A 16271-nucleotide genomic window follows, 5' to 3' on the forward strand; every position below is an offset into this window, starting at 1 on the left:
TAATCTGTTCAGTTGTGTTATTTTTGTAGTAGTTCTCAGCAGCCTGGGTGTAGGAATGGAGAAGGCAGATGATTTAATTTAATCTGAGATTGGGGATTTTGCCGGCTGGGGCAATGGAATAAGAGGAAAAAGAATATTGGCAAGAGAGAAATTGGAGTGTCTAGGCTAAATACAGAAGGAAGTTACCCAGGTAAAAATTTTGTTTTCCTTTTATTTTTGGTATATTTCTCTCCAGTGTTATAAACATACATTTACTTAAAAGTTTAAAATAAAGGCTAAATGTCAATAAGACATCAGTCCTACAGAAGCTGACCTACAGATTCAATGCATTTCCAATCAAAATACCAACAACCTACTTTTCAGACTTGGAAAAGCTAGTTATCAAATATATTTGGAAGGGAAAGATGCCTCAAATCACTAAAAAAAATCTAAAAAAGAAAAATGAAGTGGGAGGACTTACACTTCCAGACTTTGAAGCTTACTATAAAGCCACAGTAGTCAAAACAGCATGGTATTGGCACAAAGATAGACATACTGATCAATGGAATTGAATTGATAATTCAGAAATTGACCCCCAAATCTATGTTGACTGATTTTTGATAAGCCCCCTGAATCCATTGAACTGGGACATAACAGTCTCTTCAACAAATGGGGCTGGGAAAACTGGATATCCATATCCAAAAGAATGAAAGAGGCCTTTGCATTCTCTCCTTCTCCCAACATGGTGGCCTCAGCAAAAAAGAAGAATAAGAAGGGATGACTGTCTCCCTAACAGACTTCCTGGCCAAGGAGTGGAGGAAACACCTATGTTCCCAAGCCAGTCAGCTGGGCTGATGAAACAGATGGCCTGGAAGGAGATGGTTCAACCACTTTGCACAGTAATGATGATGTGTATGGAGCACGTCCAATTGACCATTACCATCCTTCCCACTGCTCCACAGGCTGCTCGGGAGCCCAATATCGACCAGAGCCATCTTCCCAAATTGCCATCCTACACTGCTTTTCTAGGGAACCCACCCCATGATGTGACAGAAGACTCCATTAAGGAATTCTTTAGAGGATTAAATATCAGTGCAGTGCATTTACCACATGAACTCAGCAATCCAGAGAGGCTGAAAGGTTTTGGTTATGCCAAGTTTGAGGACTTGGATTCCCTGTTCAGTGCCCTGAGCCTCAATGAAGAATCTCTAGGTAACAGAAGAATTTGAGTGGACATTGCTGATCAAGCACAGGATAAAGACAGGGGTGATTGTTCTTTTGGCTGAGATAGAAATCAGGATTCTGACAAAACAGACACAGACTGGAGGGCCCATCCTGCCACAGACAGCTTTGATGACTACCCACCTAGAAGAGGTGATGACAGCTTTGGTGACAAGTATAATGATCATTATGATTCAGACAGATATCATGATGGATATCGTGATGGTGATCGTGATGGCCCATGCCGGGATATGGATCTATATGGAGGCTGGGATGGCTATGATGACCAAGGCAGCAGAGACTATGATAGAGGCTATGACTCCAGGATAGGCAGTGGCAGAAGAGTATTTGGTAGTGGGTACCTCAGGGATGATTACTACAGAGGAGGTGGGGACCACTATGAAGACCAATACAACAGATGGGATGATCGGTTATGGAACTCCAGAGATGATTACTCTCAAGATGATTATAGGCGTGATGACAGAGGTCCCCCTCAAAGACCCAAACTGAATCTAAAGCCTCGGAGTACTCCTAAGGAAGATGATTCCTCTGCTAGTGCTTCCCAGTCCAGTCCAGCAGCTTCCATCTTTGAAGGGGCAAAGGCTGTTGACACAGCTGCTAGAGAACGGGAAGTAGAATGGCCACAGAAGGAACAAGAAAAATTGCAGCATCAGCTGGATGAGCCAAAACTAGAACGACAGCCTAGGGAAAGACACTCAAGTTGGCAAAGTGAAGAAACTCAGGAATGGGAACTGTTGAGGACTGGAAGTGAGTCATCGCAGACTGGGACCTCTGCCACAATCTGGCAGAAATGCAAGAAGGAGAGAAAGCAAGAAGTCTCTGGAAAGTGAAACACTCAGTAAGGAAGAAGACTGTCACTCCCCAACTTCTAAGCCTCCCAAATCTGATCAGCCTCTAAAGATAATGCCAGCCCCTCCACCAAAGGAGAATGCTTGGGTGAAGCAAAGTTCTAATCCTTCTGCTTGATCTCAGAGCTCAGAAATAGAGCAGCAATCTCCTACAAGTAGTGGTGGAAAAGTAGCTTCAGCTCAACCATGTGAGGAAGAACCAGCAAGAAAAGATGAAAACAAAGTAGATGGGGTGAGTGTCCCAAAAGGCCAAAGTGGGAACTTCATCCGTGGTCCAGGAGATGGAGGGAGCAAAGACCACTGGAAGGAGCCTGATAGGAAAGATGGCCAAAAGGGTCAAGACTCCAGATCTGCCCGAGTCAAAGAAAACTGAAGAAAATTCAGCCTCTAAGTTCAGTTCTGCAAACAAGTATGCTGCTCTCTCAGTTGATGGTGAAGATGAAAACAAGGGGGAAGATTACATCAAATAAACCTCTACATCCTGTGCTTTCTCCTAGTTGCACGCCTTTCTGGAACATTCGAGAGCAAATCAAACCTCTATCCAAACAAGACAAAATAAAACACATCATCTCCTGCAGACCTTTAACTTAAATAAAAATGAAATGAAATATTTTTGCATGCTGCTGCAGCTTTTAAGGTATTGAATTAACTGGAGAATCACCATTGTAGCCAGAGAGAAAGAGGTGTACAGCTTTTAAAGAAAAAGTGTGTTTTTATGACACCATGCAGTTGCTTGTGTGATTGGTGCCTAGGGACCTCCACTGAGCAGAAATGGTAATGACAGTGATTCAGTGTCTGGAATCTGGTTGGACAGTAGGGCAGGTATAGGGAAGAGTGTGAGATTTCTACCTTTTAATTCTTCCTATCCAATTGTGGCATATATGAATTCTGAAACATTATCGAAATAAATTTTCCATCCTTGGAAAGATAGGTTAAATAGTCTCTGAGGTCGTTTTAGTCTCTAGGAGGCTGCCAGCCCCTCTTCTTATTTAATTCTGAATTTTGGGGGCGAGTCTAGGGGGAATTTCTTCATTTTTACCCCCTCCAGGGGAGTAGTTGGGAGTAAGTCCACAGACCATGAAAGAATAGGACTGCTCTGTGACTGAAATAAATGGGAACGATGTGGTTTGAAAAGAAGCTTTGGGAGGTGATGAATTATTTTGCACCAGCTAATAGGGAAATGGTATGCCCTCCAATAAACACATACATGTTTACTTCCTGAAGCAGGGAGCACTTAAGAGTCATGGGATTTCCCAGGTCTTTTATGTGTCCTGGTTTTGCCCTTTCTAAACACTACCTTATTTACCCAAATTCTTTTGAAACCTCGAAACTTTAAAAATTTAATCTCATTATCATTGTCCTGTGTTTCTCATACTACTCTTTACTATCACCTCCCACAAAACTAGCTTCTATTTAAGTCATGTACCTAATCTCATATATTTTCTCTCTCAGCCACTGGGAGCTGTCAAATGAGGAATCACTGCTTTTCTCAAGCAAATTGGCTCCTTGAAGTCTTGACTTTCCTTTCCTCCATCCATTCCTGCTTCTGCTTCTTTGACCCCTTTTACAGGTTGGAAAACTCTGGGATCAATGGTCTTGGGTGGTGAATAAGTATGGATAAGTAGGGACAGTTAAATTGGGAGCATTTTTTCCAACCTTGATTGGTTTATTTTTACTTCATTTTTAAAAAGTTTCCTCCTGTCTCTACTGAAATCCCACAGTTTGGATTTATAATGTAGCCTAGACCAATGTGTGGTGTTTTTTTAAGCTTCCCTTGAGAGAATAAATGATGGAGGGAACTATTTACCAATGTTCTGGTTTCTCTTGCAACAAAATAGCTTAACATGTGTGCTTTTATGTACACCTTTTATAGGGTTCAGCTTGGTAGATGGTGTCCTTCCCACCATGGGCAGTATCAGTACCTGCAGAGAAATGACACAGTGGTCTCGTGTTTCCAAGTCTTTCTCACATCAGTCCTAGGTTAGACCCTCTCCATCTATGCAGGGGGTTGGTTCACATGTGCTGCAGTAGTGGGCTTAGTGAATCATTTACCCAGTGGACATAAAAGATATTCCAAGTGAATTCATTTTAAATAATTGGCATGGATTGGCTAGTAGCTAGGAAATGGGCTTTTAGAGAAAAACACCCAAGGGTGAAAGGTTTTTGGTTTGTTTTAACTATTTGCTGTAGATGATGAAAAGGTAAGATTTGCCTCTTCATGTCTACACTTCTTCCAAATAGTTGTATCCAAAGCTGTTCATTCTCATTCCCCTACTCCCCCCCCCCATTAAAACAGAAACAGGGACTGATTTATGTCCAGCTCCTGAATACATGTAAAATTTGTACAAAAATATCTTCTATGAAAATGATTTGTAATCTGTAGACTTAATACTTGGGAGATGTCTTGAGATGTAAAATCCCCATCCTTTGGGTTGTGGGTTTTTTGTTTTCTCCAAATAAATTTGATCTTTAATGTTCAAAAAAAAAAAAAAAAATGAAAGAGGACCCCTACCTCACACCCTATACAAAAATTAACTCAAAGTGGATCAAAGACCTCAACATAAGAGACAGTAACATAAAACTCCTAGAAGATAATGTAGGGAAACATCTTCAAGACCTTGTATTAGGAGGTTGTTTCTTAGACCTTACACTCAAAGCACAAGCAACAAAAGAAAAAATAGATAAATGGGTACTCCTCAAAATCAAAAGCTTCTGTACGTCAAAGGGAATTTGTCAAAAAGGTAAAGAGGCAGCCAACTCAATGGGAGAAAATATTTGGAAACCATGTATCTGAAATGAGACTGATATCTTGCACATATAAAGAAATCCTACAACTCAATGACAATAGTACAAACAGCCCAATTATAAAATGGGCAAAAGATGTGAAAAGACATTTCTCCAAAGAGGAAATACAAATGGCTAAAAAACACATGAAAAAATGTTCATCTTCACCAGCTATTAGGGAGATGCAAATCAAGACCACAATGAGATATCATCTCACACCAATAAAAATGGCTGCCATCAAACAGGAAATTACAAATTCTGGAGAGGATATGGAGACATTGGAAGTCATTCATTTCTGGTGGGACTGTATAATGGTACAGCCACTCTGAATGACAGTTTGGCAGTTCCTCAGAAAACTAGATATTGAGTTACCCTATGATCCAGCAATTTCACTTCTTGGTATATACCCAGAAGATATGAATGCAGTGACACAAACAGATATTTGCATACCAATGTTCATAGCAGCATTGTTCGCAATTGCCAAGAGATGGAAACAATCCAAATGTCCTTCAACAGAAGGGTTGATAAACAAAATGTGGTATATACATATGATGCAGCAGTAAGAAGGAATGAGGTCGTGAATCATGTGACAACATGGATGAATCTTGAAGATGCAAAAGGAGAGATATTGTATGTTAAGAGCTCTGGGATGTATTATGTTATGATAATTGTTTAAAGTTGAGAGTGATGATTGTACAACTAAGTGAAGATAATGTAAGAAATCGATCATTTATCTTGGGATAGAATATATATTAAGTAATGTTAGGAATCCACTACTTAAAAAATCAAGCCCTCAACTTGAGGCTTGCTCTTGTGAAATTTAGGGTAGTAAATAGGAGGCTGAGCCCTCCTATAATTATGCCTAAGAGGCACATCCAGGGAACCTCTTTTGTTGCGCTGATGTGGCCTTTCTCTCTCTAAGCCCAACTCAGCAAATAAATTCATTAACTTCCCCCCCCTACCACAAGGGACATGACTCCCAGGGGAATGAATCTCCCTGGCTAAGTGGGGCGTGAATTCCAGGAGTGACGTCTGGCCCTGGCAGTGAGGGTTTGAAAATGCTTACTTGACCAAAAGAGGGAGAAAAGAAAGGTAACAAGCTGAAGTCAAAGGGCTGAGAGATCTCAAATAGAGTCAAGAGGCTACCCTGGAGGTTTCTCTTATGCAAGCTCCAGATAGACATCCCAAATGGCCACAGTATGCCATGCCCTTACCAAAAGTAGTTCCCAAATACCCAGGTCCCTACCTGAGATTCTATAAAAGATTCACTAAGTTTTATCTTTCAGAAACTTAAATCCACCAGAGTGTTCCTATGCCAGAGAAGTCCTAAAACCCAGAGGCAACAGCCTCTTTAAGATCAACAATTAGATGCAGCTCCCTTCCCCATACTGTCACCACCCCCTTTAATATGAACAAGTTAGGGTGCTCACTGCCTAGACACCCCTGAAGATGAAGAAAGAGATTAAGTGAAGGGAAGGGGTAGCAACAAACAAGATAAGATTTAACAAAGGTCTATGACTACCGAAATGTTATATAATTATATATATATATATATTTGGATGCTGGGGTGTTGGAATGGCTGGAAGGAGGTAAATGACATGGTGGAATGGTAGACTATAGCATCCTTTGGGATTTGCTCTATAGCTGCTCATTGAATTGTGTCTTGAAGGTCTTCACCTTTCTGTATGTAACTTGTATTGCATAATAGAGATGGACTGAGACTCTGGAACTGTAACCCATAACAATTTTTTAAATTACTTATATAACTGCTTGTTGAGCTGTACATCAAGAGTTGACACCTTTCTGTATGTATGTTATATTTTACAATAATGGAAATGGCTGAAGTTTTGGAACCCATGATTTTCTTTGAAATTTGCTCTCTAACAGCTTGTTAAATCATACTTTGAAAGTTATTACTGTTATGTATATATGTTAAAGTTTGCAATTAAAAAAGTTTATAATAAACAATGTAATTTTATGTTTTCAAGGTTCATCCATGTTGTAGCATGTATTAGTTATCCATTCTTTGTTATTGCCAAATAGTATTCCATTGTACAGATATACCACATTTTATTTACCTATTCATCAGTTGATGGAAATTTGGTTTGTTTCCCTTCTTGGTTATTACAAATAACACTTCTATGAACATATGTGTGGACATATGTTTTCATTTCTCTTGGGTATAAACCTAGTAGTGGAATTGCTGGATCATGGGGTAACTCTATTTTTAACATTTTGAGGAACTGCTAATTTGTTTTCCAAAGTGGCTGCCCTATATTGTATTCCCATCAACCATGTTTGAGGGTTCCAATTATGCCACATCCTTGCCAGCATTTTAAATTATCTGTCTTTTGGATTATAGCCATCCTAATAGGTATTAAGTGTATCTCATTATGGTTTTCATTTGTATTTCCCTAATGGAAGATGATGCTGAGCATCTTTTCATGTATTGATTGGTCACTTGTATATCTTCTTTGGAGAAATGTCTATTCAGATCCTTTGCCAATTTTAAAAATTGTGTCACCTTTTAATTATTGACTTGTAACAGTTCTTTATATATTCTGCATACAAGTCTTTTATCAGATATTTATTTTGCAATTGTTTTCTCACAAAATAACACATATTATATGATTTCATTTTTATGGTATGTCCAGAATAGACAAACCTAAAAAGACAAAAACTAGATTAGTGATTGCCTATGGCTGGGAGTGAGAGGAATGGGGAGTGATGGCTAATGAGTATGGGGTTTCCTTTTGGGGTGATGAGAATGTTCTAAAATTAACTGTGGAGATGATTGCACAAATCTGTGAATATACTAAAAACAATTAATTTTTACAATCTAAGTGGACAAATTATGAGATGTGTATTATATCTCAATAAATCTGAGAAAATTAAATTGCACTCATATAACTTTTTGACATAAACTTATAACTAATTATTCTTCAAAATCATTATTTTAAATGGAAGCTTAATATTTCATCATATTGATGTAGCAATTTATTTCATCATTCCTCTATTATTAGTCATTTAGTTTTGCTTCCAATTTTCTGCTACTATAACAAATTGATGATGGATAGTTTTGCAAAGCTTTGATTATTTCCTTAAAAAAACTTCTGAAATGAAATTACCAGATAAAATTATATGAACATTTTAAGGCTTTTATTGCATGTTGCTAAATTGCTCTTTTAAAATGATCTATGAATTTAAACCTATACCAGCAGTGCATAAGCATGCCTGTTTGAATGTGTCCTTGCCAACACTAGGTGTTATTTTTTAAATTGGCTGATTTAGTAGACAAAATTTGGTATTTTGGGTTATTTTATCTTGCATTTCTTTATAGTGAAGTGGAACAATTTTCATGTTTATTCTTTTTTTTAACTCTCCAATGATAATTCAGTTTATTGCAGTATTAATAATCTGGTAATATTGTTTTTGTTTTTCAGTATGTTCATTTTAATTTTTATTTTGTTGATTGTCTTTTTTAACCGTTGCCCATTTTCTAATTGTTGTGATTTTTCTTTTCTTCCTGATTTGTAGAGTTTTGTAAATTAAGGATGTTTACCATTGTGTATTGCATATTTCGTAAATGTTTTTCCAAGTTTTTCTTTTAATTTTAAAGAAAACATCATTTAGGATCAGTGCATCTTTGTTGTAACAATTATGGTAATAATTTCTTTTTTACATACAAAAATTTGAGACAAGGATAGATTGTGGGAAAATGGCAAAGTAGGAAGTTCCAGGACTCAGTCCTACTTCCAAAGCAACTATTAAACAGGCAGGAACTGTCTGAAACAACTATTCTGAAACTCTGAAGGCCAGAAGAACACTGTTCAGCATCCAGGGAAGAGTGGGAGGAAGAAGCTGATAAATTTTGGTAAAGAATAGTAAAGTGCTCTCTCCATGCAGCACCTACTGACACCCATAACTCATTTTCCCAGCATGCCACTGTGGGGTGCAGCCACTGGCTAGCTCACTGGTGACAGAAATAAACATAGAAATCCTCTTCCACAAGACCAGGGTTGGGCATGGCAGATTGCTGATCATAGCTTTTGATTAGCAACTTTGGATTGTGGGGTGGGGGACTGGCTCTGAGGGTGCCATTGTTTCAACCTGCCCCAGAAAAAGGCAGTGGCAGCCATTGTTTCATACCTCCCTGGATGGGGCAGTGGTATTGGAGAGTTAAGGACCCTGTGCTTCCTCAGGGTTGTGGGGGACAATTAGTTGAAGGACTGCATTTGCTGGGCAGGCCAGGAAAGCTCAACTTTCAGGAGACATGCAATAAGCTCTTGGTGACCTTTGTGATTCCCTCCTCAGGGCACTGTGGAGCCAGGCTGCAACCCCTTTGTGGGTCCCCAACCCTGTTTTGGCTGGGAAAGAGATTTGGGAAAGTGCTCTCTAGTATGCCCCTCCTCCCAGAATTTGCCCTCCAGGTAAAAGCAGCTTAAGACAAGGAAGGAGTGTAACAAACTATAGAGGCAGGGAGTCTGTGGCAAAGGCTTTCCAGCTTCAAAAACCCAGGAGATAGACCTCTCTCTCCTGGGAAACAGATGGGAAAACCAAACTCTGTACACAGGGGAACTCCAAAACCGCTAAGAAACCAAAGCCCAGGAGAAGACAGAGGCCCAGGGAAACATGGAAAACCATACACAGTGCATTCACCTTAGGCAGACATTACAGATAGGAGGGGCATGAAGCTCAAGAAAATATGTCTTATCAACAGCTGGTTACAAATTCAAGAAACAGATATCTCAAGAAATAAGCTCCAGAGTCAACATTTTAAAATATTAAAATATACAGTATGCAACAAAACAGTACAAGACAAGCAAAGAAACAGGAAATGATGGCACATGCAATAGAAGAGGATAAAAATCCAGAAAACACCAATGAAGAAAACTAGAATGTAGAAATACCAAATAAAGCCTTTAAAATTAAAATTGTCCAAGTAGGTGAAGGAAAATATGGAGAAAGAACTAAAGGATATCAGGAAAACAATGAATGAGCAATATGAGAATATTACAAAAGACATAGGAATTTTAAAAAGGAACCAAACACTATTTCCAGAGTTCAAGACCACAATACCTGAAATGAAAAATGCCTAAGAGAGTGAATTAGTTAGGGTTCTCTAGGGAAACAGAATCAATGAGAGGTGTCTCTGACTATCAAATTTGTAAAAGTGACTCATGCAACTGTGGGTATGCATGAATCCACATTCTGTAGAGCAGTGAGCAAACTGTCAACTCCAAGGAAGATGTCCGATGAACTCCCCAGGAAATGAACCGGCAACTTCGATGAACTCCTCAGGAAATGAACTGGGATCTCCGATGAACGTGTTCAATGAACTCCTCAGGAAACGAACCAGCAACTTCGACGAAGTCCTCAGGAAATGCTTCACTGGGCAGCTGAAGAAGTGAAGGTCCTCTATCTGTCTCACTTATAAGTCTTCAACTGATTAATTGGATTAAATCCAGCCAATTGCATTCTCTCATTGTGGAAGACACGCCCTTTGGTGAGTCATCAGTCACAACTGCAGTCAATTGACTGATGATTTAATAAACCAGCCTGTTGGTTTATTAACCAGCCACAGATGTCCTCACAGCAATTGTTAGGCCAGTGTTTGCTTGACCAGACAGCTGGGTACTATCACCTGGCCAAGTTGACACATGAACCTAACCATCACAGTCCACCCCTTGTCAACTTGGCAGTTATACACATCACCTAAAACCATACTTTATCTCTAAGTAGATAACAATAACAGACATATATTTTGCCTAACAATACTCCGCTGTGCAGCATAAAACTGGAAATGCACTAAATCTCTCCAGAAAGGGTGCAAGTCCTTGGGTGACATTAGCTCTTAAAATTGATTTTCTTTAGCTTAAATACAGCAAAATGAACAGTACAGGTTATGCCATATGATTAGGGGATAAGACAGAGAAGAAAGCAAAGATATTTGCTTTACAGACAAATACAAACATAATCATAAAACAAGGAGGAAATATTCATGCCATCATAGTTCTTGTTTCTGTAACTGGTCACATGGCCATAGTTCATATTTATCACTACCTTCTTCCACTACCCATTCCATGTTCCCTTTACCCTCAGCAAGCACTTCAGCTGGCCATGGTTCTTTGCCTGGTGGGGTGACCCAAACCTTCATTCCTGAAGTTTCTTGGCCATTGGTAGTCCTGTCTGGATTGGGTTGTTGCAGTTTTCCATTGACTTTAATCACAGGGCATGGTAGTACTAAGAGACACCCTAGGGGATCTCCTGTATTCCAGGAAAACTCTTTACTTCCATTGTGTAGTTGCAGTGGTATTTCCCCTTGATAGGATCAATCACCCCAGCCAGTACAGTAATCCCCTTCCTTGCCTGTTGATTCAGAGGCATAAGAAGCCCAAAGTGGCCAGGTGGCAGTCTTAACTTCCAGTTCAATGGGATTACTGTTGTGTTTCCTGGTGGAAGCACTCCTCCTTTTGGAACCAAGACCTGTAGACCAGCAGAGCTTAAGCTTGCAAGGACAGGAAGCAAAAATTTACCTAGTGGATCACTAGGAGTGATAGTGAGTGGTGCCACTCCTGTTTCCACCCCTTGATTCCTGGACCCATGAATCCTGGCTATGGGAGAAACAGCACCACAGAGTGGGCACTGATTCAGAGCATACACAGCCTCTTGGAGAACACTGCCCCAACCCTGCAAGGTATTGCCACCTAGTTGGTGCCATAATTGAGTCTTCAACAGGCCATTCCACCGTTCTATCAACCCAGCTGCCTCTGGATGATGGGGAACATGGTAAGACCACAGAATTCCATGAGCATGTGCCCATTCCCTCACTTCATTTGCTGTGAAGTGGGTTCCTTGGTCTGAAGCAATGCTGTGTGGAATACCATGACGGTGGATAAGGCATTCTGTAAGTCCATGGATGGTAGTTTTGACAGAAGCATGTCGTGCAGGGAAGGCAAACCCATATCCGGAGTATGTGTCTATTCCAGTAAGAACAAATTGCTGCCCCTTCCATGATGGAAGTGGTCCAATGTAATCAACCTGCCACCAGGTAGCAGGCTGATCACCTCAGGGAATGGCACCATATCAGGGACTGAGTGTGGGTCTCTGCTGCTGGCAGTTTGGACACTCAGCAGTGGCTGTGCCCAGATCAGCCTTGGTGAGTGGAAGTCCATGTTGCTGAGCCCATGCATAACCTCCATCCTTACCACCATGACCACTTTGTTCATGAGCCCATTGGGCAATGACAGGAGTTGCTGGGGAAAGAGGCTGATTGGTATCCACCAAATGGGTCATTTTATCCACTTGGTTATTAAAATCTTCTGCTGAAGTCACCCTCTGGTGACCATTCACATGGGACACAAATATCTTCATGTTGTTTGCCCACTCAGAAAGGTCTATCCACATACCCCTTCCCCAGACTTCTTTGTCACCAATCTTCCAATCATGTTCCTTCCAAGTCCCTGACCATCCAGGCAAACCATTAGCAACAGCCCAGGAATCAGTATACAGATGCACCTCTGGCCAGTTCTCCTTCCAAGCAAAGTGAACAACCAGGTGCACTGCTCAAAGTTCTGCCCACTGGGAGGATTTCCCCTCACCACTGTCCTTCAGGGACATCCCAGAAAGGGGCTGCAGTGCTGCAGCTGTCCACTTTTGGGTGGTGCCTGCATATCGTGCAGAACCATCTGTAAACCAGGCCTGAGTTTTCTCTTCCTCAGTCAACTGACTGTAAGGAACTCCCCAAGATGCCATAGCTATGGGCTGGGAAAGAGAAGGTAAGGTGGAAGGAGTGGGGGCCATGGGCATTTGGGCCACTTCTTCATGTAACTTACTTGTACCTGCAGGACCTGCTCAAGCTCTATCTCGTATATACCATTTCCATTTGATGATGGAGTGCTGCTGTGCATGCCCAACTTTATGGCTTGGTGGGTCAGACAACACCCAGCTCATGATAGGTAACTCAGGTCTCATGGTAACTTGGTGGCCCATGGTTAAGCGTTCTGTCTCTACTAAGGCCCAGTAGCAGGCCAACAGCTGTTTCTCAAATGGAGAGTAGTTATCGGCAGAGGATGGTAAAGCTTTACTCCAAAATCCTAAGGGCCTGCATTGTTCCAAACAGCATCTCTATTTGTCAGTGACACTTCCAGCACCATTGGGTCAGCTGGATCATATGGTCCAAGAGGCAGAGCAGCTTGCACAGCAGCCTGGACCTGTCGCAGAGCCTCATCTTGTTCTGGTCCCCACTCAAAACTAGAAGCTTTTCTGGTCACTTAGTAAATGGGCCAGAGTAGCACACCTAAATGAGGAATATGTTGTCTCCAAAATCCAAAGAGGCCAACTAAGCATTGTGCCTCTTTTTTGGTCATAGGAGGGGCCAGATGCAACAGCTTATCCTTCACCTTAGAAGGAATATCTCAACAGGCCCCACACCACTGGACACCTAGAAATTTTACTGAGGTGGAAGGCACCTGTATTTTTGTTGGATTTATCTCCTATCCTCTGCCATGCAGATCCCTTACCAACAAATCTAGAGTAGTTGCTACTTCTTGCTCACTAGGTCCAATCAACATGATATCATCAATATAATGGACCATTGTGATGTCTTGTGGGAGGGAGAAACAATCAAGATCCCTGCAGACAATATTATGACATAGGGCTGGAGAGTTGATATAACCCTGAGGTAGCACAGTGAATGTAAACTGCTGGCCTTGCCAGCTGAATGCAAACTGTTTCTGGTGGTCCTTGCTGACAGCAATTGAGAAAAAAGCATTTGCCAGATCAATAGCTGCATACCAGGTACCAGGGGATGTGTTGATTTGCTCAAGCAATGATACCACATCTGGAACAGCAGCTGCAATTGGAGTCACCACTTGGTTAAGCTTACAATAATCCACAGTCATCCTCCAAGACCCATCTGTTTTCTGCACAGGCCAAATAGGAGAGCTGAATGGGGATGTGGTGGGAATCACCACCCCTGCATCCTTCAAGTCCTTAAGAGTGGCATTAATCTCTGCAATCCCTCCAGGAATCCGGTATTGCTTCTGGTTCACTATTTTGCTAGGCAGGGGCAGTTCTAGTGGCTTCCACTTGGCCTTTCCCACCATAATAGCCCTCACTCCAGGAGTCAGGGAACCAATGTGAGGATTCTGCCAGTTGCTGGGTATGTCTATTCCAATCATGCATTCTGGCACTGGGGAAATAACCACAGAATGGGTCCGGGGACCCACTGGACCCACTGTGAGATGGGCCTGAGCTAAAACTCCATCAATCACCTGACCTCCATAAGCCCCAACTCTGAATGGTGGACCAGAGTGACATTTTGGGTCTCCAGGAATTAATGTCACTTCTGAACCAGTGTCTAATAATCCATGAAATATCTGATCATTTCCTTTTCCCCAATGTACAGTTACCCTGGTAAAAGGCCATAGGTCCCCCTGGGGAAGGCTGGGAGGAAGATTAACAGTATAAATTTTTGGCAGTGTAACAGGGTTCCCGGCCTTCCCTTGATTCAAGGGGCTCTGGATCTGTAAACTGTCTCAAGTCTGGGAATTGATTAAGGGGCTGTGCCTCTCTGTTTTGTAATTCAAGGGAGACTTTTGTTCACATGACCTAGAATTCTTCTGCCTATATAGTTCAAACAAGAATTTAATTGACTGCCCATCTATTTTACTACTTGGTACTCCATGATCCACTAGCAAATGCCATAAGTCTCTGGAAGTCATATTATTTTGACTGCTGCTTTGAGCCTGTTTTCCATTATGGTAGCCATGCCCACCTTGTCTGTGGCAATTAACTGCAGCCACTTGGCTTCTGCCAACTGGGGACCCAATTATCCCCATTGTGTTTAAGGATTCCAGTTCAGTGACAGCAGTTCCTACAGTAATATCTGACCTACAGAGAAGGGTGACTACAGAGCTCTTCAGGGATGATGGAGCTAGTCTCACAAATTTATTCCTTACAGTCCTGGTAAAAGGTGTGTCCTCTGGACATTCCAGGGCTGTGTGAGCAGGTCTTCCATGATAAATCCACTCTAACATTCCAATCTCCCTAAGCCTTTGAATCCCTTCCTCCACATTGTACTAGAGCAGTTCTGGCATTTCAACCTCTGGTAATGCTGGCCACCTTTTAATCCATGTTTCAGCCAACCACACAAACAAACTGTTAACACCCTTTCTAATCCCTCAAGCTACAACACTGAATGCAGGATCTCTGCTTAGTGGACCCGTATCAGTAAATTCAGCCTGATCCAACCTTATATTCCTTCCACCATTATCCCACACCCTTAATATCCATTCCCACACATATTCCCCTGGTTTCTGTCTGTATAAGTTGGAAAACTCATACAGTTCCTTTGGAGTATAGCGTACCTCTTCATGGGTCACACTTTGTATCTCTCCCTTTGGGGCCTGTTGGGACTTGAGCCTAGTTATAGGTCTTGAAGCAAAGACTCGTGGTGGGGGTGGGTCATGAAAAAAGTTAGAATTATTCCTCAAGACATTTACCTCAGGACATTCTGTTGCATTTTTGTCTCTTAAAACAGCATTCATCTCTCCAGACAGAGGAGTGAGGGCTGCTTCCTCAGGGGAGGTGATTACAGGATTAACAGGCACTGAAGGGTTAATCTCTTTAGGTGGGGGTTGGATGGCAGTCTCCTTAGGGCAGACTGGAGGTGGGGAAGCTGTTTCCTCAGGACAGCCCTCTACAGGTCAATCCATATGTCCCCATCCCAAGTTTCTGGATCCCATTCTTTTCCAATCAGTGCCTTTACTTTAACAGCAGACACCCTGAGAGGTTATTTTAAATCTGCTACTCGCACAATGAGAGTCTGCATCTGGTTTTCAGAAACTTCCAGTCTGTGGGCACAGGAAATAAGATTTTCTTTCAGGGCACACATAGAAACCTTTATATCTGTCATATCTCCTTTGCCAACTCATGCCATGGGCTGTCAGTGCCCTCTTGATTATTGGAAATAGTCATTAGTGCCTTTGAATCTAATCAGAGTGGAAAACAAATTGTAAAAGCCCATTTTAAGATTCTGTTTCTCAAGAACCACTCCCGGTACCAAGTTGTATTAGTTAGGGTTCTCTAGGGAAACAGAATCAATGAGAGGTGTCTCTATCAAATTTGTAAAAGTGACTCACGCAACTGTGGGTATGCATGAATCCACATTCTGTAGAGCAGTCAGCAAACTGTCAACTCCAAGGAAGATGTCCAATGAACTCCTCAGGAAATGAACTGGCAACTTCAATGAACTCCTCAGGAAATGAACTGGGATCTTTGATGAACGTGTTCAATGAACTCCTCAGGAAATGAACTGGCAACTTCAATGAACTTCTCAGGGAATGCTTCACTGGGCAGCCGAAGAAGAAGTGAAGGTCCTCTATCTGTCTCACTTATAAGTCTTCAACTGATTAA

General features: G+C 41.5%; 1 protein-coding gene and 1 pseudogene across 6 annotated transcripts in view; one reads left to right on the top strand and one right to left on the bottom strand.

Annotated features, from left to right (window-relative positions):
- The window catches only part of ZDHHC15 (zinc finger DHHC-type palmitoyltransferase 15), a 232114-nt gene that overhangs the window by 49046 nt on the left and 166797 nt on the right, over positions 1 to 16271 (bottom strand). Inside the window, exon 12 of one of the 6 annotated variants that reach the window (XM_037821524.1) lies at positions 3968 to 3991. The exons of the other annotated variants lie outside the window; for them this stretch is intronic. The gene's annotated coding sequence lies outside the window, so the exon portion shown is untranslated. Of the gene's footprint in view, positions 1 to 3967; positions 3992 to 16271 lie in introns of those variants that run through there. 6 annotated transcript variants of the gene reach the window in all.
- On the top strand, positions 722 to 2539 carry LOC119522843 (annotated as a pseudogene).

The sequence above is a fragment of the Choloepus didactylus genome, chromosome X (genome assembly GCF_015220235.1).
Source record: "Choloepus didactylus isolate mChoDid1 chromosome X, mChoDid1.pri, whole genome shotgun sequence".
In the NCBI taxonomy this organism is placed as follows: domain Eukaryota; kingdom Metazoa; phylum Chordata; class Mammalia; order Pilosa; family Megalonychidae; genus Choloepus; species Choloepus didactylus.